Raw genomic sequence first — 25,025 nt, forward strand, 5'->3', positions numbered from 1 at the left:
TGAGGTTAAATAAATCAGCAGTGGATATAAAGTCAGGTGACAAAAGACTGGAAAAATAGAAGCTTTATTCATCATCAGCCCCCTTTTTCCCATCTTCTACATGGGTTCAGGGAATAGTGTTAATTGTCATCATCTCTCTTGATTCAGTGCCACACTCTTGCCTTCAACATTCATGCCTGACTGTCGCAGATCATCTTTCACACAATCCATCCACCTCTTTGCTGGACATCCTCATTTCCTCTTTCCGTCTTCCTGTCTGTCCCAAATCATCTTCACCACATTGTCTTCTGCTTTTTTTGCATGTGTGTCCAAACCACGATAATCTGTTCTTTTTTTATCTTTTCTGCAATTGGAGCTACTTTGGCTTCTGCTATGTCCTCATTTCTTCATATGTCCCACAGAGTGCATCCTACAACCCTTCTCAGGCACTTCATTTCTATCATGTCTAGATTCTTCATCTGTTCTGCCTTTACTGCCCAGGTTTCTGTACCGTACATTAGTACCGATAGCACTACTGTCTTGTACACCTTACTTTTTAACTTCTTTGGCATTGTTCTGTCATAGACTACACCTGACACACACTATGCCAGTTGGCTGCAGTCCCTCTTATTCTAGCTTTGACCTCTTCATTCAGACTTCCCTTCTCCTCAATCACCCCTCCTAGAAACTTGAAGTTATTTACCTGTTCCACTGTCTTCTCTTCTATCTCAATTCTCAGCTTCTTCTGATTTCCTCACTTTGCTGCCATTATCACTGTCTTATCTGTGCTTAGTTTAATCCCATGTGCCTTCAGTTTTGCATTCCATTCCCCTATCCTTTGCTGAAGTTCTTGCTCAGAGTCTGCCTGTAATGACACATCATCTGCATACGGCAGCTTTGTTGATCTGTCCCCTCCAACCTGTTTGCTAATATAGTCCATCACCAGTATGAACAGCAATGGGCTCAGAGATGAACCCTGGTGTACACCCACTCGGAGCCACTCTGTGAGGCCAAACACTGTCCATACTTGAGTCTTTGGGTTCTTGTACATAGCCTGCACTAATTCTACCAATGTTTCCTGGACTTCAGACCACCACAGTAGTGGCCAAGTCAGGTTTCTTGGGTCCTTGTCATTTGCTTTCTCCAAGTCTAGGAATGCCTTGTTAGACGCTTTCCTGGTTTCTAACTTCTTCTCAACTAATTTGTCTCACTGCATTTAAATGAACTGATAAAACTGCAGAAGTCATGGATTGAAATAACGGAAGGACTTGGCTGAAAATGAGACTCATCAATAACAATTGATGTTAGGTTGTCAATCTCGCCTTCATTCTTGCTTGATGGGTTCGGAGCCGATCCTCGGCTCCGACTCGGCACTTCGCTAAGCTCGAGAGTCACTTTTACCAGCTCGAGGCAGCCCCATATCCCATGATGCAAGGCGGTAAGTACCCAGATCTCGTTTGCCGCTTCGCTGATGAGGTCCTCCTTTTACCAGCTCCTGGTAAGTGTTTAAATTTAAACTGCTATTAGCCCCTTTTCAGATAAAAAGTATTTTTTCTTAGAAATCTTTCATTTTTAGTTAATTGTAAGCCCCTTTTTGACTAAATTTATTCTTCCTCCTTAATTTTTTTTGTCAGGCCTTCTTTCCCTCCCATCCCTCCCTCTGTCAGGGTGTGTGTGAGAGAGAGGTTTTTACTGGTTATACTTTAATTTTAATTGTTTGATTGGGACTGTGTGTGTACTGTTTTCTGTATCCACTATGTCCAAAGAGCAGAGGGTCTCAGGCTTTAAGAAGTGTGACTCGTGCTGTCAGAAGATGTCTCTGACAGACTGTCACACTTCTTGTTTATACTGCCTGGGACCTCTCCACCTGCAGGACTCCTGTGCAATATGTCACTCTTTTAGCCAGAGAGTCCTGCAGGAAAGGAGAAACAAGCTCATTTTAAGGGGACTCCTTAAACCGGAGGGCTCCCCGGCCAAATCGGCTCTGGGAAAGCCTTCCAAGAAGAAGGCCCAGGCTTCTGTACCAAAGCCTTCGGGCTTGGCTCCGACTTTGTCGAAGTCGAGATCGGCTTCGGCTGGAGCCGATCCGACCTTGGCTAAATCTTCGGCACCGATGGCTATCGGTGCCGATACTTCTATGGTCACTTTGGTGTCGGTTCCGAGTACTGGCTCCGACCACCATGTTGCCCAGGCTTCGGTGTCGGCGCCGACCGGCTCTGACACCACTATTTCGATGCCTGCATCGGCTCCGGCTGGAGCCGATGCATCTAGATCTTCTCTCGGAGCTGAAAAGTTATCGGCTCCGACTGGATAAGTGGGTTTGTCGGCTCCGATGGTTCTTTCGAGGAAGAGGTCCAGGTCCCCCTCTTTGGAACCGATTCTGTCGGCTCCGGCCTCACCTCTTCTTTCGGAACGGAGCCATTGGAGCCGATCATCTAGGTCGTCCAGGTTATCTGACCATGATTTAGAGAGGGTGGTAAGCAGATTATTAAAATCACAGGCACTGGCCCAGATGCTTCATAGTCCGTCTCAACAGACGACTATTAGTCCACACCCCCTTCAAGTTCCTCCTTCGACTCTACAACAGAGTTTGGAGCTGGAGTCTACGGGAATAGTTACGGCTATGGCTGAGGGGCAGATACCCCCTCCTTCTGCACCTTCAGCATCTACTCTTATCTCCTCCTCGAGACCTTCCTTGGAGGGATTCTGTGGTCGGGCTTCCCTGGTCTCCGAGGGGGTGAGTGGCATTGGACCCTTGTCCGACCCCACTCTTCCCCTTGGAGCTTCGGCCTTGGTGAGCTCGGCTCCGACATCTGCCTCGGAGCCTTCCCTTTCGGTGGGCCCGGGAGTCCCAGTTTTTCGGAACGGGTTCTCTCGGATCTCCCTGGGAGGGGGGCCTTCGAGGTGATGAAGAGTGTGCTGGCCACTGGGCTCAGTCAGCAGTCTATTCCCTTAGCTCCTCCCTCTACAGTGCCTGTCGATACCTCTTCCATCTCTCTTGCTCCCGGACCCTAGAGATCCACCGCCTCAGGTTTCCCCACTGGGAAGAACCCCCTCTTCCGAGGATTCTCCTGACCAGTCAGGAGATCCTCCGCGCAAGAGGACTTGTAAGAGGAAACACCTGGACTCCCCTGAGTCTACCACTTCAGATACCGACTTAGATGAGTCGGAGGGATCCCCAAGATCCCCCTCTGAGGATGTCTCCTTTTCAGACATCCTAGAACTCCTAAAAGAGAGGGGAAACTGGCCCTCCATAAATCCCTCCGAGGATGAGTCGGTATACCTAGAGGCGTTTGGATCTCGACCCTCCACCTCCTGGGTATCTCCACCTTTCGACCCCCTTATGGAGGTTATTGCTCGAAAGGCTTTTGCTGCTCCTGATTCTGTAGAGCCAGTTCCTAGGAGGCCGTCTAAATTTATTACAGCCCCTTCTGAAAAGCAATTCCTTACAAAAGGTGTCCCTGTTGATGCCATGGTGGTGGCGGCCGGCACTAAGAAGGAACTTGCAGATCCTTCCGTACCAGTCCATCCTCCTAATAAGGATTCTAGGACCATGGATAGGTATGGTAAGCGGATGTTCTCCTCAGCGACCTTTGCCATGCGTTCGCTGAACTATTTATGTCACTTCACCAGACTCCAAAGGGACATCCTTAAAGAACTAGGTGAAGTAGTGCAGGATCCTACGGCTGCAGGGGCTCAAGAAAAGATTGCTTCTCAGCTAGGAATCCTTAATTTTATAGCTAACTCCTCCATGCGACTGATCTCGTATGCAGCAGATGGAGCGAGTAGAGCCGCGGGTACAGGAGTGGCTCTTAGACGTCAATCCTGGATGCGGCTGTGTAATTTTGCAGATCCCTTTAAGGCGTCCTTCACGAATTCTCCCTTTGATGGGTCAGCATTGTTTGGCCCTCAAGTGAAGGATACATTGACCAGGTGTGAGCAGGACGGCAAGACTCTTTCTGCCGTAGGGGTCCGTTTTTCTACCCCCTCTAGACCTTACCCCAAAGGTCAGAAGGGTGGAAAAATGTGGTTCCGTAAATCCCAGGGAGTCACGCCAGACGCACGTGGTCAGTTTACCCCTAGAGGCAGAGGGGGTAATAATAACAGATGCGCTCTAGAGGCAGAGGGGTCCACAAAACCAGGGAAGCAGAGAGCCTCTCTCTGACAAGCCCTTCCAGCATCCCTGAGATGTTGCCCGGCTGTCCATCCTTGGAGGCAGTCGGGAAGACTATCGCTGTACCCAGAAGCCTGGCGTTCCCTCTCTCAAGACAGATGGGTACAGTCGATCATATCCGAGGGTTACAAGATTCCTTTCGAGGAAAGTCCTTTCACTCACAAAATTCCCTTCCAGATGTGCCACCCGGTCTAAGGGAAATTGCAAAGTTAGAAGTATCAAAGCTTCTACAAAAAAGGGCCATTCAGCCAGTTACAACAGACCATTCAGAGCCCGGAATCTACTCAAGATTCTTTTTGGTCCCCAAAAAGACGGGAGACTGGAGACCAATATTGGATCTCAGCAGACTCAACAAGTCTGTGAGAAAGACAAGATTTCGAATGGTCACACTTCAATCAATTTTGCCCTTCCTAGACAAGGACAACTGGATGTGCTCAATAGACCTTCAGGACGCGTACTATCACATAAAAATTTACAGATGCTCCAGAAGGTTTCTCCGCTTTTGGCTGGGGTCCAGTCATTTTCAATTCAGAGCCCTGCCCTTTGGTCTCACTACAGCCCCCAGAGTGTTCACCAAATGTATGGCAGTGGTCACGGCTCACCTGAGACGTCAATGATTCCAGGTGTTTCCGTATCTCGATGACTGGCTCCTTTCAGCCACCACCAGGCATCAACTTCTCCAAGCCAGGGATTACACCCTAAATCTCTGCACTCAATTAGGAATTTCGATCAACTACGAAAAATCCTCCTTATTGCCCTGCCAGTCTATTACTTTCATAGGCGCAAACTTAAACACTGTTCGGATGTCAGCAACCCTCACAGACCAAAGAATCTCAGATATCCAAAGTCACGTGCGGATCATCCTTGCCAGCAAAAGGTGCAAGCCAGAATGGTTCTGAAGGTGTTGGGCCTCATGGCTGCGGCCATTACCCTTCTTCCCTTGGCCCGCTTCTACATGCGTCTTCTTCAATGGATGTTGTTCACCCAGTGGTCTTACCAACAACTTCCCATGCGTCACCAAATCCTGGTGACACAAATTTGCAAGAATCATCTATCATGGTGGATTTCTTCTCCCCAGATTCATCAAGGCAGACCCTTTGTATCCCCGGCCCCGGTAGCCACAGTCACTACGGATGCCTCCCTGATCGGGTGGGGGGGGTCATTATCAGGGCAGGATGGTTCATGGGACGTGGCAACTGTTCGAATACCAGCTGCACATAAATGTCCTAGAGATGAGAGCAGTGCTTTTAACGTTGCAAGCCCTCAACGACTTTCTTCCCTTGGGAACAATTGCAGTTCACACAGACAACATGTCTGTAGTATGGTATATCAACAAACAGGGCGGAACCAAGTCCTACCCCTTGTGTCGAGAAGCTCTCAGACTTTGGCAATGGGCGATCTCCTCTCATCGGTTTCTGGTAGCAACGCATATCCCTGGGAAAACCAACATTCTAGCGGACAGATTGAGCAGAGCTATTCTCATGCCTCACGAGTGGTCTCTCAAACAATCTATAGTGGAGGAGATTTTTCTAGAATGGGGCCGCCCATGTTGCGATCTTTTTGCTACTCCCCAAAACAGCAAATGCCCAGACTTCTTTTCTCTCTTCCCACTGCCAGGCCATCCCCCAGAGACGCTCTAACCCAGGATTGGCCCCAGGGACTTCTTTATGCCTTTCCTCCCTTTCCATTGATTCCACAAGTACTCCAGAAAGCCACCGTTTTGAGAGCCAAAATGATTCTCATTGCTCCCTATTGGCCTCGACAAATTTGGTTTCCGTTCCTCCATCGTCACCTATTGGTGCAGCCGTGGCATCTGGACCCAGTGCCAGACCTTCTGATTCACCAATCGGGTCAACTGCATCGGTCTATTCCTTCTCTCAACCTCACAGCTTGGTTGCTCCACTTCCTTCATTAGCCAGGCTTCCTATGATCTCTAATCCTGTTAGGGATATCATAGTGGCTTCCCTTAAATCCTCTACTAGAAGGATTTATACCAGCAAGTGGAAACGCTTCTCTTGTTGGGCAAAAGCTAAAAATATAGATCCCTTTACTGCCCCTGTTCATGCAGTTTTGGATTTCTTAGCGGAAATCTTTCACTCGGGCTCTTCATCTTCCACGGTCAAAGTTCAGTTGGCTGCTGTCTCGAACTTTCATGTCGGGTTTGCAGATCACAACATTATGTCCCACAGGCTTTGTAGAGCCTTTCTAAAAGGAATTTTTCTCCTTAAACCTCCAGTCAGGAGTCCTCCTCCTCAATGGGACCTAAATCTAGTGCTGACATCCTTAATTCTTCCTCCCTTCGAGCCAGCTGTTTCATGTTCCCTGAAGTTTCTTTCATGGAAAACACTCTTCCTTGTTGCTATTACCTCGGCAAGGAGAGTGTCAGAACTTCATGCTCTCTCTGTTCATCCCCCTTATTTGGTCTTCCACAAAGACAGGGTATCCTTGAGAACTAATCCAACCTTTTTGCCTAAGGTGGCCTCGAAAAATAATTTGAACCAATCTATTGACCTCCCTGTATTTTTCCCTAATTACTCAAACAGATCGGAACAAAAATTACATTATCTTGATGTTCACCGCCAACTCAGATATTATTTGGACAGAACAAAACAATTCAGGAAATCCGATTAGCTCGCTCTTTCTTATGCTGAAAATAAGAAAGGCCTTCCTGTCTCCAAAGTGACCTTATCTAGATGGCTTTCTTCCACCATCTCCGAAATCTATCAGCTCGGGGGAAAACAGCTGTGCTCAAAACCAAAAGCGCATTCAACCAGAAGCTTAGCCACTTCCACAGCTTTTCAGGCTAGACTTCCTTTAGACACTATTTGTGCAGCAGCCACTTGGGCCACTCCTCATACCTTTGTTTCTCATTACAAATTGGATTTGGCCTCCAGGGATAGAGCCAGTTTTGGCTCTACAGTTCTCAAGAGTCTGTTCCATTGAGCCACCCAGGATAGAGGTGCTAGGGACGCGGTCCCATCAAGCAAGAATGAAGGCGAGATTGACAACTTAACATTGAGAAGTTATGTACCTACCATAACGTTCCATGTTAGTTGTCTTCTCTCGCCTTCTTTCTTGCGACCCACCCTCCTGCCCCCTGGCCTGGACAGACCTTTTTCTCCCTATATGGAAGATTGCTTTTTAAGACCAGCTAGTTGTCTGGTCTTCCTTATAGCCCATCCTTTAGGCTTTTTGCCTTTCTTTCTTTCTGGGAAGTTTTTTGTGCTAGGTGTTATTGCCTATAGGTACCAAACGAGATCTGGGTACTTACCGCCTTGCATCATGGGATATGGGGCTGCCTCGAGCTTGTAAAAGTGACTCTCGAGCTTAGCAAAGTGCCGAGTCGGAGCCGAGGATCGGCTCCGAACCCATCAAGCAAGAAAGAAGGCGAGAGAAGACAACTAACATGGAACGTTATGGTAGGTACATAACTTCTCATTTTAAAAAATAGTTATAAGACATAGCATGGAGAGAAAATCTGACATATTTTGCTATACCAGAACTGGAAGGCATGGGCTGTATTAATTTTTAAGAAAGTACAAATAAGCACCAGGACTGGTTTTCCACAGCAAGTTTGTTAAATGAAAGTACATCATGTGTAAGGTCTTAATTTCATCATCAAAAGGAGCCAAGATGCACATTAGCAAATATACAGTCGTACCAGCAGAAAGAGCTTCTGACAAAATTTTGCAAAATGGAAGAGTGCTAAAAATTGGAGGCACCAGATTGTTTGTGGAAATGATTATCTGCTGTATACCAGACAAAAGAGAAGCACTTTTACCCAGCAGTTAGCGAGTGTCAAGATGCTGGTGTGAAATTTAAGCTGCTACATTCAGCTGGTTTTGGATTACTTTTTTCCTGGAGGATCAACGACATTTTTGGAAGCAGAACAGGCACATTTAATCAACAAATTCAGCAAAGAAATCTGAAGGGAGCTCTTCATTATAATCTTCCTTCAGTAAGAAAACCCACATAGAGACTGCCAGTGAAACTTTTTCCATTGTCCCAAAGGATAATGCTTGAGTGACGGAAAAAAAATAAGCAAGTAGCTGACCTGAAGAATCAGGAGTACTCTGCACTTGAACCATGGATAGGTATTGGGAGACAGGAATGATCAGGAAAATGACCAACAACAAAACAAATTTTGTGAGTAGGTGGGAAAACTGTGAAGCATCAATCCCATTAGATATAATTTGGACATGTGAACTGTGTTATACAAGAAGTGAATGAAAAAGATTAGACTTTTGTTGTATTTAAGCTGGTCCGAGAACTGTAAAGTGTTATCCCAACTTTGTCATAATTGTTTTTCCAAATCTCTGTTGCAGTTTTTATAAAATATGTTATCTCTCTCTCTCAATTTCTCCAAGTCTTTTGGATTTCTAATACCATGATGGGAATGGACCCCATTCCTAAGTCAAAGTGTGATTAAAGTTCATGAAAATTGTATTGTTTCAATCTTTAATGTTAGCCAGAAGTGCTCTTTGCAGCACCTGCAATGTGCCCAGTAATGGCGACTCCCTGCAATTTGTACAGAGTTTAATGTATCAGTAACATATCTAAGTATGATTGTAAATTCTTTTTTATAAGATCCATTGCTCCTACTACTACTGGAACTGTCTGGGTGTCTTTCTACCACATTGCTCTCATTTCTCCCTGCAAATCCTTGTATTTTATAACTTTGTGTGTGCCTGTACGTAAGACACTATAGTTACTGGGTGTAGCAAGTTCAATGATCAATGCTGCCTTTGTCTTCTTTTCATGGACTACTGTATCTGGTTTTCTTGTGTCTATTTTTTGAACTGTTGGTAATGGATGATCCCATGTGATATAAACTTCATCATTTTCTGTGATGCTTATCTCCTGATAAGGATAGCCGAATGTCCAGCCAGTATATCAAAGCCTTCATTTTCTGCCAACATCATTCTTCAGGCATATCTGCCATGTAAGCGTAGGGCATGAAGGTAACATATGAATGTTGCATACTTGGAACAACTTGGCCACCAGTCAATCCATGGTTTAATGTCTGTCCAAACACCTTTCACTGAGTTGGTTTCTACAGAGCTGTTTACAGATAAGTGACCCACTGGGGTTCCTTCTTCATTTACTTGTTACTTAAGGTTAATATCATCCAGGAATGGAAGATTTCTACATGGGAGGCAGTTCCCCCATAAAGAGTATCACAAGCTTAGTTTATTCACAGTCTCATACCCAGTGTACCATTTGTCAGACCTTTGGGTCCAAAACGCTTCACAGCCATCTGTCATGTCTGTCTATGTCCTGAGAACCAGTAGCTCAAATTTTGACCAAGGGTACCATGGACGAGTCTGACAGTTGTTGAGGTACAGCTGTCTCTTAAAAAGGAAGACCACAAACTCTGATTCTGCTGCTCAGCCTTCACTGGATGCGTCTCTCAAAGTGAGTGAAGACCCAAAGTCTATCCAGTGCAGACACTAGTTTCCTGTTCTGTGACTCTATCCGAGACAGGCATCGAACTGGCTTCTCTCACATTCTCTGAAGCAATGACGATGTCTACAGTGGATATGAGGGGGAACTACAAATGATAATTTACCAAAGGCCTAGAGGGATTTCCCAGATTCTGGTGAGGGAAGAGGCCCCTGGTACCCTTGTTGAGTCTAGGCCTAGCTTTGAATCTCCTAGGTTGCTCAAAGCAGACGTCTCACTGAAGAAGTAGCAGAAGACTAAGCATATTCCTCCCATTACTAAGGATTCACAGAAGAAATGGCAGGATTTTACTATATGCTTGTTCAGTATAGTGACCTTATGACCACCTCAGAGGGGCTTCACTTCCATCTTTGGTCCTGTATTCCAGCTGAAAGGACTAGGGAGTCTCATTTTTTAAGATGAGGAAGTGGATTCAGGGGATGAGTCTTTGTCCTACTCCTCACAGATTACCTCTCCTTTAGACTGTGTGTCTGAAGAGGAGGATTCCTTGAATTGTGACCCTTCCTTTGAGGAGGTGTCCTTTGGGTGCACTGTAGTTCACATGATAGAGTTTAAGTGGGATTGCTCACAAGTCTGTGATACTCAAAATTGATATTGCAAGTTGTTGCTGATGGAAGCTGCTAAACCTTCTGCCCCCCCCCCCCCCCCCCATGCTGAATACTTCATCAGATATGTTTGCAGCTGCTTTTTTGGCTCGTATTTCCCAGCCTCTGGCCTCCAAGAAGCCTGACCATTATTACAAAGTGCTTGAGGCCTTTAAGTACCTCTACAGGTGTTCTCTCAAACTCTGCTGTGGTAAGCTTTCGCAGCACCTGATACCCCACTACTTCAGATTTGCATGCCTCTACTGAGACCCATTCGGAGTCCGGTATGCCGCGAGATGCTTCAACTGTGGAACCTGCGGATGTCTCTACCTTGGATAGGTCCGGAGCCACTGTGCAAGCACTGACTTCTGAGGGTGTATTATGGCCTACTGACTTGCATATTAAACCGAGGCCATCTTCTTCTAGGCCTAAAACTCAATCCATGCCTAGAAAATCGATGCCCAGACCGCATTGTCAGGCCCCTATGCCTAAAAAACAAATGATAAGAATGGCTGAAGACCTTATAACTCTAATCAGGGAAAGCCACCCTTCCCCCTCTAAGAGATCTAGGACTGATTTTCCTTCTGATTCTTCTGATCAGGACTCTAAAATTTCTGTTTCCTCTGATTTACCCTTGTCTACCTGTGAGGATTCTGATGCAGAGGACTCCATTCCCTCTGCTTCCCCTCCAGAGGATTTCTCTTTTGGTGAAATCTTGCATACTCTTAGGGAACATTTTCTCTGGGAGAGCCAGGATTACTCTGACTCCAAAAAGAGACTTGGGGATTTCTTACTCCTGCCCCAACACACGCCTCTGGCCATCCTTCCTGTACTGGACATTGTTGATGATGCCTTCTTGGAATCTAGCCTGGCCCCTGAATCTTTACCTCCTGCTCCCAGAAAACCTAATGGGTATTACAGGGTTCCTGACTCTCACAAGTTCCTCTTTAAAAATCCTACTGCAGATCCGAAGGCTATTTCACAGGGATCCAAGGGCATTAAGGCTACTACTGCCAAAAATCCTACCCCCCCCCCCCTCTGATAGCGATTCCAGTGCGCTGGATAGATGTGGTAAGAAGGTATACACTTCTGCAGCCTTGGCCATTAGGGCCTTAAACCACCAGTTTCATATGTTAAAGTATCAGCAGCATATTATTGGATTGCTTAAACAGAAAATGATATTGATTCCTGACTGTGCTAAAAATAAAGATTTACAGGATTTTAGGCATTCTGCTGAACAAGCTGGAAAACATACTTTGCAATGCGGTTTTGATTCATTAGAGGCATGTTGCAGGGCTGCTGTCATTGGGTCTGTAAGTAGAGGGCATGCTTTGCTTAAGGAGCAGTCTTTGCCAGATCATGTTAAAGCTAAATTGCTGGATGCTCCCTTAAACCAAGACCGCCTGTTTGGCAACAAAGCAGAAGTACTTAAAAAGATAGAGGAAAAAGCTAAACCTATGCAAACTGTTAAAGATTTCCTGCAAGTACAGATTTAGTAGGCATTGGCCCTCTAAGAATTGGTCCTTTCCTGCCTCTTCCAGGCCTTCTCAGTCCAAACCTAGAACCAGCAGAACACCCAGGCTTCAGTCCCAAGGCACTCACAGGACTAAGCAGTGGGGGGCTCCCACTTCCGAAGCAGGGAGTAGTAAGACTCCCCCTTATGGTAAACTGTCTCAGTGACTTAACTTTAAACCTTCCAAGCCCTGCACAACTGACTGTTCCTTTAGGGGAAAAGATTGCCCTGCAGGCAAAAAATTGGGAATTCATTACTCAGGACAAATGGGTATTAAATATAGTTTCCCAAGGATACAGATTCCACTTCCACTCCTTACCAACCCCAAACGGTTGGCCAGATCTACCCCCAAATCAGTGGGCAGAGGCTCAAAAAGCAAGTTCTCTCTCTCTTTTAAGCATCAGGGCTATTCAACTTGTCCCAGAAGAAGAATGGGGACAAGGTTTCTACTCAAAGACTTTTTCTGGTACCCAGAAAAGACAATTCCTGGCGTCCTATCCTGGACCTGTCTATCCTAAACACATTTTTGGTGATCCCAAAATTCAAGATGCTAACTCTTCATCAGCTGCTTCCTATGCTAGGCAAAGATGCCTGGTTGGCAACACTGGATTTAAAGGAAGCCTACTTGCACATTCCAATAAGGGAATCTTGCAGAAGATACCTATGCTTCAAAGCAGGCTACATGCACTATCAGTTATCTGCACTGCCCTTTGGCTTATCTACTGCGCCCAGGGTATTCACAAAGTGCCTAGCTCCAGTCATTGCATTTTGCAGGCAAAGAAATATTCAAATATACCCATACCTGGACGATTGTCTAATAGGTTCATAGGTTAATACTTGGCTAACTGCCCTTGTGAGCCATTGTAAGCCTAGCCAATTATCCCTTGTGAGACTGGAACCCTGCACCTTGTAGTGGTAAGGCAAACACCTTAACCATTAGGCCACCCCCTTTCAGGCAGAAAGCCAGGACATACTATTAAATCATCTGGCATTTGTAAGAAAATTGTTAACTTCTCTGGGGTACACCATAAACAAAAAGAAATCACATCTCGTACCCTGCCAACAAATTGTATTCCTGGGAGCAAGCTTGAATACAACTTTCCAGATGGGCCTACCTTATGCCAGAGAAACAAGTTCATTTGACAGGCTACTTCAAATTACTGGCCAAAAAGACCCAGCTATCTGCAAGGAAAATACTGCAAGCCCTGGGGTTCATGGCCTTCTGCATTCTACTAATTACATATGGAAGACTACATATGAGGAAACTACAATGGTATCTAAAAAGCCTATGGTGTCAACATTCTCAGGATCTAGAATCAATGATTCCTATCATACCTTGTCTACAGATAGATTTCCTTTGGTGGGCAGAGGCCTGCCACCAAAACAAGGGACTGCCATTCACTCTACCCCCTGCCACCCAAACCCTAACAACAGATGCATCAGACTATGCATGGGGGGGGGGGGTCACTTGGCGGGGAAGTGCATTCAGGGCAAGTGGAACCCAAATCAAATGCACCTGAATATCAGTCAAAAAGAAATGTTAGCTGTACAGAATGCTCTGACAGCCTTCAAGGACCACATTCTTCCTGGACAATTATTGGTAAAGATGGACAAACACCACTGTTATCTGGTACATAAACAAGCAGGGAGGGAACCCACTCATATCCTCTCTGCAGACTAGCCATGGCTCTGTGGAACACAGCCTTGAGCTACCAAGTACACCTACAGGCTCAATTCCTGTCAGGAAAGCTAAATACACTGGCAGACGACCTAAGCAGAAATCTCATGTACCCACACGAATGGAAACTGGAACCATAGATATTCAGTGTGTTGAGAAACAAATGTGAGGAGCCCAGAGATAGATCTGTTTGCCTCCCCCCAGAACTACCAGGTGGACAAATTCTGCACAAGGACTCCCTACAAACAAGCTTGGAAAGTGGATGCCCTGTCCTTCACCTGGAAAAACCTATCAGTTTCCTTTCCCCCTCTGCCTCTCCTCTCCAAGGTACTACTAAAGATCAAACAGGACAATACTGATTGCATCAGACTGGCCACCCCAGCACTGGTGTACCCCCTCTTGTGCTGTGTGTCACTGCTGGCACCTGCCTCAGACTCCTTCCCTGCTGTCCCAGCAGGAGGGCCAGATTCTGCACCCACCGCTTCAAACCCTGAACCTGGCAGCCTGGCTAATTACCTGATCTCCCTGTTACCATTCCTCAGTAAGCAAGTGATGGATGTCATTCTGGAGGCAAGGAGGCCTAGTACTAGAAAATCCTATGCTGAAAAATTGAAAAGATTCTGTTCCTGGAGCCAAACTCAGGGGATGGGCACAGCAGCACCCAATTTACCTCAGATTCTTCAATACTTAACTGAGATGCTTCACAAGGGCCTTTCGTTTTCCTCCATCAAAATTCATGCCTCAGCCATTTGAGCTCATTATAATGCAGAACCACCCCTCTTCTCTCACCCACTGCTGAAGCAGGTCCTCAGAGGGGCCAAAAACTTAAGGCCACCCAGGAGAGCCCCTACTCCAGCCTGGGATTTTAATTTTGTATTGGAAAAGCTCACTTTACCTCCCTTTGAGCCAGCTGCAAATGCAGAGTTGAAATTCCTTTCTTGGAAAACAGCCTTCCTTTTAGCCATCACTTCAGCAAGAAGGGTGTCTGAATTACAGGCTCTCTCATGGCAGTGGAGCCTTTCATCATCTTTCATGCAGACAGGGTGTCCCTCAGGACCAATCCCTCCTTCGTCCCCAAGGTGGTATCCAGTGTGGCCCTTAATCAGTCCATTCATTTGTCAACCTTCTTTTCTAATCCACGGAACAAAGGGAACGAATACTGCACTCCTTGGACGTGCACAGACAACTTAGAGTTTACTTGGGCAAGACTAAACCTCTCAGGAAATCTGAACAGCTGCTGGTTGCATTTGCTGCAGGGGCAGCAGGGAAGGCCATTTCAAAGCAAACCATTTCTATGTGGATAGGCCACTGCATTCATTTCTGCTATAAGCACCATGGAAAACCTACCCCACAGGGGATAAGACCACATTCAACCAGGGCTGCATCTACCTCTACAGCCTTTCTCAGAGGTGTCCCTACCAGGGACATCCTAGAAGCTGCTACCTGGAGTTCTGTACATACCTTCAGCAAGCATTACCATTTGCCAATTTTTTCTAAATCCAGAGCTGGCTTTACCACTGCAGTCTTGCAGGGCCTTATAGCTGGTCCTAATGCTATCCAATTACCTCTTCCCATCCTTAGCTTTGGGAATCTACCCAAATGTGATGACTGCAACAGTAAAACACGAAGAACATAGTACAGTTGTGTACACTTACCATTAATGGAGATGTTAGAGTGTATTCACTGTTGCAGTTCTGGATGTTCATCGTGTTACACTGCTGCAGTCATCACACTTGGGTTATCCTGTCGTCAGGCGGTCCCGCAGTCGGCCCGAGTTCCAAAGTCTTGGTCCGGCGTCGGTTGCTGTCGCTTCTTCCCTGACGTCAGTGCACCAGGGGTATATAAGATGCAGCTGACGCCATTTTCTTCAGTCTTTCTTGCCGCACGGTGCCCGATGCAAAAGCAGTTCGCAAGGGCCGGTCGGCCGATTCCTGAGATTTTCATTCCGAATCCAGAACCGAAGTTTCCTACAAAGCTAAGTACCCCATTGCGGAAACCTTTTCTTACTTCAGACCGATGTCAGTAAAAGTTAATAATTGTATTTCTTGTGGAAGCAAATACCTCATAAGGATTTCCACTCCTATTGTATCCCAAATCTAGGGCCAGACCACGACGTCACTGGTTGCCGGTTTTGTCCTAGGTTTAAGAAGCGCACTATTAAACGTCGGTTTGATTTTGCCCAACATTATTTTGGCAGAAAATTCAATTACACCATGCCGTCGGAACTACCGACCGGAATACACAAAAAAACGCAAAGACAAAGACAGGCATCCGAGGCCCAAAACTGGCGACGAAGCCTCTTCTAGGCCAGTCACCGGTTCTCCGGTTTTCAACGAGGCGCCTTCGCAGCCCCTGACGACTGCTTCTTTAGAACCACAGGCCGCTTCTGACTCCCACGTGAAGATGGCTGGGCCTTCGGATACACCAGACTTGAGATCTACCGAGTCTAACCCTTCAGAGGGCTCTGGAGTAGCTGAACAACCTGCAGCTTCAGAGGGTGTTTTCAGGCCTATTCAGTTGACCATTAAATATTCTGCTAAACCTAAATCAAAGAAGCAACTTCAGCATTCACCAGCACAGGCCTCCATGCCTAAGAAGCAGATGCTCAAAATGGCCGAAGACCTAATTACTCTGATCAGGGGGTCCCACCCTCCTCCTGATAAAAGGCCTAGACAGGATGCAGACTGACTCTCATCCAACCAGGTGTCCATCTCCTCAGATACATCCTCAGACCAAGGATACTCTTTACCCCCTTATGAGGATTCTGATGCTGAGGAATTCATTCCTTCAGCCTCTCCACCAGAGGACTACTCCTTTGGAGAAACCTTACATACGATGCGGGAGCATTTCCATTGGGAGGGCCAGGATTACTCAGAATCCAAGAAAAGGCTCAGAGATTTCCTTTTATTACCTCAACACAGACCCCTTGCTATTCCGCCAGTGTTAGATATTCTGGATGATGTGTATGCTGAATCCAGCTTAAATCCTGATTCTTTACCTCCAGCTCCAGTTAAGCCAGACAGATATTATAGAGTCCCTGACTCTCACGAATTCCTTTATAAAAGCCCTGTTGCTGACGCTGAAACTATTTCCCAGGGTCCCAAAGGGGTAAAGGCCTCTACAGCCAAAAATCCAGTCCCCTCTGGTAGAGATTCCGGGGCATTAGATAGATGGAGAAAGAAAGTATACACATCTGCAACTTTAGCAATGAGAGCACTAAATTGCCAGTTTCACTTGCTTAAATATCAGCAGTATTTGATGTCTCAGTTGAAACAAAATAATGTTTCCAAATTCAGATCTTCCTAACTATAAGGAAATGCAGGATTTATTGCATGCAGCTGAACAAGTGGGAAAACATACTTTGCAATGTGGTTTTGATTCCTTAGAGGCCTCCTGTAGAGCAGCAGTTACAGGGTCTGTCATTAGAAGGCATGCTTGGTTAAAAGAACAGACTTTACCAGATCATGTTAAAGCAAAGTTATTGGATGCACCCTTGCAGCAGGATGGTTTATTTGGAGTTAAGGCAGAAGAGGTATTAAAGAAAATGAAGGATAAAGCAAAATCTATGCAAACAGTGAAGGATTTCTTACAGGTTCAGCCTCCTTGATTTAGCAGAAATTGGCCAACAAAGAATTGGTCCTTTCCAGTTTCAGACAGACCTCAAAGGGGCAGATACAGATGTCCAAGAGGCAGAGGTCAACCACAAGGTACTTACAGGCCTTGACAATGTGGTACTTCAACCCAGAAAGAAGGGGACGACAGGCCTGGCAATTTACTGCTCTCATTGCTAAAGTTGCAGATGTGTATACTTTATTTCCCCACTCTCTCCTTTATCTAAGATCATGGAAAGATGTATCCACAGGCAATTGCTTGACCACCTTCTCCATAATAACCTGCTTTCCAACTCCCAACATGGGTTTCGACCTTCCCATAGCACAACTACTGCCCTCCTTTACTTTATTGACTCTATCAATAACAACCGTAATCTTAACAAGCTCTCCTCTGCACTTTTCATAGACCTGTCCAAGGCTTTCGACATGGTAAATCACACTATACTCATAAACATTCTCAAATCTCTGTCTCTCGACCCACTAGCCATAAAATGGTTCCATTCCTACTTAAATAACAGACATCAAGCTGTGCTCTAGAACAACGTTCTTTCTACCTATCTACCGGTTAATATTGGTGTTCCTCAAGGCTCCATACTGGGCCCTCTCCTGTTTTCTATATTCATCAATGACCTTCACCAAGTAGTTCCCCAAGCTACATGTATACAATACGCGGATGACTCCACACTTATATGCTCAGCCACATCTGTATCAGAACTTCACTCCCTTTCTCAAGACATATTTAACTCTGTAGAAATATGGTTTACAAAACGCTGTCTCCTATTAAATCCTAAAAAACTAAACTTCTCCTTTTTACACCTACCAGTAAATCTCCCCCAATAGACTTCACTGTATCATCCAATGATGGTACACTCATATCCCAAGATCTAACTACCAAACTACTAGGTATCACCATAGACAATAACCTAAACTTTGATGCCTGTATCAACAACATTCTGAAAACTACTAATAAAAAATAGGCTCTCTTTATAGGATCAAATCCTTCCTCACTCCTGCAACTAGAATAACTATTGCCCACACCCATCTAATCTCCACCCTTCTTTATGCCTCACCCATATTTACCAATCTGTCAAAAAATAACCTTAAGAAACTAGAAAACTCCTATAATAGCATAGCCAGATTTGCCACAGGTAACCCATACAGAACACACCACTGTATTAATCTAAAGCATCTAGGGTGGCTTGAACTACAGCAGCAGCTGAAATTTAATCAACTGGCCATCGTCCACAAAATACTTTATCAACCTGCCAAAACACCCATCCTATCTAACCTTATTCACCCCTATGATAACCTGATATCCCTAAAATCTTCAAAAAAATTTCTTGTATATGTCAATAAATCAAACAATAGAGCTGGAGACCGTCATTTTTCTAATTCTATTGGAAAAACCTGGAACCTACTTCCCTCTGAACTTACCACAATTCCCTCTATTACTCTCTCTCTAAAAATAAACTTAAACTCTTCCTGAAAACACATTGGATGTGCCCCTGTTCTAAACCTGACTGACCAACTTATCCCTTATTACTTGAATCAATCTGCCTTCTCATCTCTGAAACTATTTCATCTTAACAACTACTATGCTTCTCATCTCTGAAACTATTTCATCTTAACTACTACTATGCTTCCTCTCTATCATATTCTTACTTATTACTTCATTCTCTAAAAATTGTCACATATTACTTCTAGATATATTACTTAACTGCTTCTCCATTTCACTTTCCTTTATCTTCCTTTCTTATCGACATCTGTACTATATTTTCTTTTCTTTTCTTAGCTATTATTCTTTATCAACAATTAAATGTAAGTTCATTTAATTATACTAAGTCTAGTCAAATATGTGTTGCCTTCTTTATATGTACTTTATAAATTTGCAACCTCATGTTATTTCTCTTTTCTTTACAGAAAATGTATTTGCATTCTAAATATGTATTTCTGTAGATGTGAACTTTATTTGGAATGTGTGGAGCTTTTCTCCCTGGGCCTCTACTGAAAATGGACATATATCCAGCTAGACTAGCCCGGTCAACAAATGTAAAATAAAAAAAATAAATTATAAAAAACAGACCCAATGACTTCCCACTACAGCTGCCAAACTTCTCTCTCTTGGCAGCCCCCTTGGGGGGAAAACTGACACTTTTCAGTCACAGTTGGCAATTAATCGTCAAAGACAAATGGGTTCTCAATATTGTGTCTCAAGGTTACAGGTTCCACTTTCACACTCTGCCAAGGTTAAAAGGAATGCCAAATCTGCCACCAAATCAATGGGCAGAGGCTCAAAGGCAAATTACAGCACTCATGGACATGAGAGCTATTCAAACGGTACCAATACAGGAACAAAGACAAGGATTTTACTCAAGACTCTTTCTGGTTCCCAGAAAGGACAAAGCCTGGAGGCCCATTCTGGATCTTTCTTCTCTAAATACCTGGATGTTCAAAAATTCAAAATGTTGACACTACAGCAGCTTCTTCCCATGCTGGGCAAGAAAGCTTGGCTCGTAACATTGGACCTCAAGGAGGCATACCTGCATGTCCCTATCAGACAAAACTGCAGAAGATACCTCAGATTCTTAGCAGGTTCAATGCACTACCAATTCTCTGCACTGCCCTTTGGCTTATCTACTGCGCCCAGGGTCTTTACAAAATGCTTGGCACCAGTAATTACATTTTGCAGACAAAAAGGAATTCAAATTTACCCATATTTGGACGACTGCCTTATTCAAGCAGACAGCAAAGACATTCTTCTAAAGCATTTGGCGTTTGTAAAAAGACTGCTAATTTGCCTAGGGTACACAGTAAACGAAAAGAAATCAAAACTAGTGCCCTCACAAGAGATAATATTCCTGGGTGCCAGCTTAAATACAATGGCCCAGATGGCTTATCTCACGCCAGACAAGCAAGGACAACTGACTCAATATTTCCAATTGATGGCAACAAAGACTCAACTCCCTGCAAGAAAAATTCTGCAGGCCTTGGGTTACATGGCATCTTGCATACTTCTAATTCCATATGCAAAACTGCATATGAGGAAACTACAATGGTACCTAAAGAGTGTCTGGTCTCAACACTGTCACAGTTTGGAAACAGTAATACCATTTATTCCTTGCCTTCAACAGGAGTTTCGCTGGTGGGCTTAAGCCTGTCACCTCAACAAGTTACAGCCTTTCACTCAACCCACAGCCAGACAAACACTGACAACAGATGCTTCGGATTACGCCTGGGGAGCACACATGGCAGGAAAATGTATTCAGGGCAAGTGGACCACAGAACAAAGGCATCTTCACATCAATCAAAAAGAGATGCTAGCTGTACAAAATGCCCTTATAGCTTTCAAGGACCTTCTGCATCCAGGACAACTTCTTATAAGGACAGACAACACCACAGTTATGTGGTACATAAATAAGCAAGGGGGCACTCATTCATATCCCCTATGCAGACAAGCCATGACCTTGTGGAACACAGCTATAACCTATCAAGTTCATCTGCAAGCACAATTCCTGCCAGGAGAGAAAAACACACTGGCAGATGACTTAAGCAGAAACATTATGGATCCGCATGAGTGGAAATTACATCCACAACTGTTCAGGATGATAACACAGAAATGGTGGAGCCCGGACATAGATCTGTTCGCATCCCCCATGAATTGCCAGCTACAGAAATTCTGCATAAGGACTTAACCACCCACAAGCATGGAAAGTGGATGCCCTCTCATTCAGCTGGAAAAACCTACAAGTATACGCTTTCCCACCACTGCCTCTCCTTTCAAAGGTACTCATAAAAGCCAGACAAGAAAGGCCAAAGATGATCCTGATTGCCCCAGACTGGCCACGCCAGCAGTGGTACCCAATCTTAAAGAACTTAGCAAAAGGACCACCATGGATTTTGCCTCAAATCTCACAACTTCTGACTCAGCAAAACAATCAGATACTTCACGGCCAGCTCAAGACTTTAAACCTGGCTGCATGGAAGATTCCTTAGTCAAGCAAACAATCCCTCTCTCCAAAACTGTTATGGATGTCATTCTGGAGGCCAGAAGGCTTATTACCAGGAAAGGCTATTCGGATAAATGGAAGAGATTCTGTGCCTGGAACCAGGTTCACAAACTTGACCCTATTGTCCCCAACATTCCTCAGATACTACAATACTTGACTGAGATGCTGGACAAGGGCCTTGCCTTTTCATCCATTAAGATCCATGCCTCTGCCATCTCTGCTCATTACAACACAGATGCACCAATTTTTTCTCATCATTTGGTAAAACAGTACCTCAGATGCACTAAAAACATAAGACCGCCCCGTAGAGCACCAACTCCAACTTGGGACCTCAACTTGGAGAAATTAACTTTACCTACTTTTGAGCCAGCTAACTCAGCAGACCTTAAATATGTCTCTTGGAAAACTGCTCTGCTCTTGGCACTGACCTCAGCACGAAGAATTTCAGAATTACAGGCACTAATGGCAGTAGAACCTTTCATCATATTCCACCAAGACAGGGTGTCTTTAAGAACAAACCCTACTTTTATGCCAAAGGTGGTATCGAGTGTGGCTCTAAACCAAACTATTCAATTGCCAACTTTTTATCCAAACCCACAGAATAAAGAGGAGAGACTACGGCATCCCTTGGACATACACAGGCAGTTACGCTTCTACTTGTACAAAACTGAAGCTTTCAGAAAAACTGAGCAATTGTTTGTATCATATGCTACAGGAACACAGTGAAAAGCGATTTCAAAACAGACCATTTCAAAATGGATAGGCCATTGCATACATTTCTGCTATACACATCGTGGGAAAATTGCACCTAACAACATTAGGTCTCATTCCACCAGGGCAACAGCCACTTCAACTGCCTACCTCAGTGGAGTACCTACCAAGGACATTTTGGAAGCAGCAACTTGGAGTTCTGTACATACCTTCACCAAGCATTACCATCTGCCTCTTTACTCTAAATCCAGAGCTGGCTTTGCCACTGCAGTTCTGCAGGGCCTTATAGCCACCCCTAATGCCTTATAGAACCAGCCACCCTACCTCTGCTTTGGGATTCTACCCAAGCGTGTTGACTGCAGCAGTGTAACATGATGAACATAGTACAGTCTTGTACCTACCATAAATGTAGATGTTCGAGTGTATACACTGCTGCAGTCGAGGTTACCCTACCTCCTTCCCCTCTTACTTGCTGCTACTTACCCTAGTATTCTACCCTTTGCTGCCTATGGAAAGTATTTGCTGGTAACATAAAGTATTTGATTGCTTTTCTTATGTATGTTTTATTAGCAATTTGCATTGCCTACTTTTTTGGGGGCACATGACATCTGGGGCAAGAAAAACTGAAGAAAATGGCGTCGGCTGCATCTTATATACCCCTGGCGCACTGACGTCAGGGAAGAAGTGACAGCAACTGACGCTGGACCAAGAATTTGGAACTCGGGCCGACTGCGGGACCGCCTGATGGCAGGATAATCCAAGTGTGATGACTGCAGCAGTGTATACACTCGAACATCTACATTTATGGTAGGTACAAAACTGTACTTTCCTTCGCTTACAGCTGGGAGCCAGTCATTACCAGTTCAGAGCTCTGCCCTTTGGTCTCATCACAGCCCCCAGGGTGTTCACCAAATGTATGGCAGTAGTCACGGCTCATCTGAGACGTCAAGGATTCCAGGTGTTTCCATATTTAGATGACTGGCTCCTTACTGCTACTACCAGGCATCAACTCCTTCAAGCCAGGGACTATACAGTTTCAATTTGCTCCCAACTAGGCATCACCATAAATTTAGAAAAATCTGCCTTGTTGCCCTGTCAATCTATTACTTATATAGGAGCAGACTTAAATACAAGGAGCATGTTCGCAAAGCTATCTTCGGACAGGGTGTCCACAGTTTGCCAGCAAGTTCAAGTCCTCATGCAATGCAAAAGGGTACAAGTCAGGTACATCCTTCAAACTCTAGGTTCTATGGCAGCAACAATACTTTTGATACCCTTGGCCCGCTTTCACATGAGAATCCTGCAGTGGCTTCTATTCACACAGTGGTCCTTCCAACAGCTCCCCATGTCTCACATGATCGTTATTACAGAAGCATGCAAAAGGCACCTTTCCTAGTGGATGGTCTCCCCGCTGGTGTCTCAGGGCAGACCCTTCATTCGGCCCTCTCCGGTTGCCACAGTGACCACGGACGCCTCCCTGATAGGGTGGGGGGGGCATTATTAGGGCAGGACAGTCCAAGGCACTTGGCAGCCTCACGAGTACCATCTGCATATAAACGTCTTAGAAATGAGAGCCGTGCTCTTAGCATTGCAAGCTCTTCAGGACTCTTCTCCCTTCTGGGACCATTGCAATTCAAACGGACAACATGTCAGTGGTGTGGTACATCAACAAGCAAGGCGGGACCAGGTCCTACCCCCTATGTCGAGAAGCCCTCAGACTGTGGCAGTGGGCAATTTCCTCCCAACAATTTCTGATTGCGACACACATCCCTGGGAGGTCCAACGTCATAGCGGACAGGCTCAGCCGAGCTATTTTCATGCCTCACAAGTGGTGTCTGAATCAGGTAGTTGTGGATCTGATCTTCCGCAAATGGGGTCAGCCTTGCTGCGACCTTTTTGCCACCCCCTTCAACAGCAAATGCAGCAACTACTTCTCCCTTCTTCCACTTCCTGGTCACTCTCCAGAGACGCTCTGGTCCATGATTGGCCTCAGGGACTTCTTTATGTATTCCCTCCATTTCCCCTGATACCGAAACTCATACAGAAAGCAATGTCGTTGGGTTGCAGAATGATCCTCATTGCCCCGTACTGGCCTTGACAGATATGGTTCCCATTCCTGCACCATTACCTTCTCGAGCAGCCTTGGACTCTGGATCCGATTCCAGACCTACTTATTCACCAATCAGGCGGGCTTCATCATTCCCTTCAAACACTCCAGCTCACATTTTGGTTGCTCCACTTCCAACCTTAGCCAGGCTTCCCAGCATTTCCCCAGCCGTTCGCGACATTATTGTTTCCTCCCATAAGTCTGCCACTAGAAGGACTTATGCTAGCAAATGGAAACGTTTTTCTTGTTGGGTAGAGGCTAGGAACATAGACCCCTTCACAGCTCCTATCCACGAAATCTTGGAGTTCCTAACAGAACTCTTTCACTTGGGGTCAGCATCTGCTACAATCAGGGTTCAATTAGCGGCCATTTCAAATTTTCATGTTGGATTGTCTAATGCAAACATTATGTCTCATAGGTTATGCAAAGCGTTTGTAAGAGGGGCTACTATCCTTAGACCCCCAGTGAGAGATCCCCCTCCTCCTTGGGACCTTAATTTGGTACTAACTTCTTTGATTATGCCCCCATTTTGAACCGGCAGCATCCTGCTCCATGAAGTTTCTGTCTTGGAAAACTCTTTCTGGTAGCTATTACTTCAGCCAGACGTGTTTCTGAACCTCAGGTATTATGCGTCCTCCCTCCATACTTAGTATTCCATAAGGACAGAGTTGCTCTGAGGACTAATCCCTCTTTCCTTCCGAAAGTCTGCTCAGAGAATAATTTGAACCATTCTATAGACCTACCTGTGTTTTTTCCTAACCACACCAACAAAGCAGAATGTAAGTTACATCAATTGGATGTCCATAGACAATTGCGTTTCTGTCTGCATAGGACGAAGGAGATAAGGAAGTCTGACCAACTGTTCCTTTCCTATGCTCGGTGCAAACAAGGTCTCCCAGTTTCCAAAGTGACCTTATCTAGGTGGTTGTCTCACATCATTATCTTTATTTATCAACTTAGGAACAAAGACTTGCCAATCAAACCGAAAGGTCATTCTACTGGGGCTTTACCCACCTCTGTAGCCTTCCAGTCTAGGTTGCCCAAGGACTTTATCTGTGCTGCTGCTACGTGGGAAAATCCTCATACCTTTATTTCTCATTACAAGTTGGATTTGGTCTCCAGGAGTAGAGCTAACTTTGGTTCCACTGTTCTGAAGAGTCTGTTCCAATGAGCCACCCAGGATAGTAGGTGCTAGGGA

At 45.2% G+C, this 25,025-nt stretch overlaps 1 protein-coding gene across 2 annotated transcripts in view; it reads left to right on the plus strand.

The window, feature by feature from the left end:
* Window positions 1-25,025, plus strand: part of ARHGEF12 (Rho guanine nucleotide exchange factor 12) — a 3,716,336-nt gene that overhangs the window by 2,804,834 nt on the left and 886,477 nt on the right. The gene's annotated exons all lie outside the window — the stretch shown is intronic.

This window comes from Protopterus annectens, chromosome 8.part0 (genome assembly GCF_019279795.1).
Source record: "Protopterus annectens isolate FY-2018-M chromosome 8.part0, PAN1.0, whole genome shotgun sequence".
Lineage (NCBI taxonomy): Eukaryota > Metazoa > Chordata > Ceratodontiformes > Protopteridae > Protopterus > Protopterus annectens.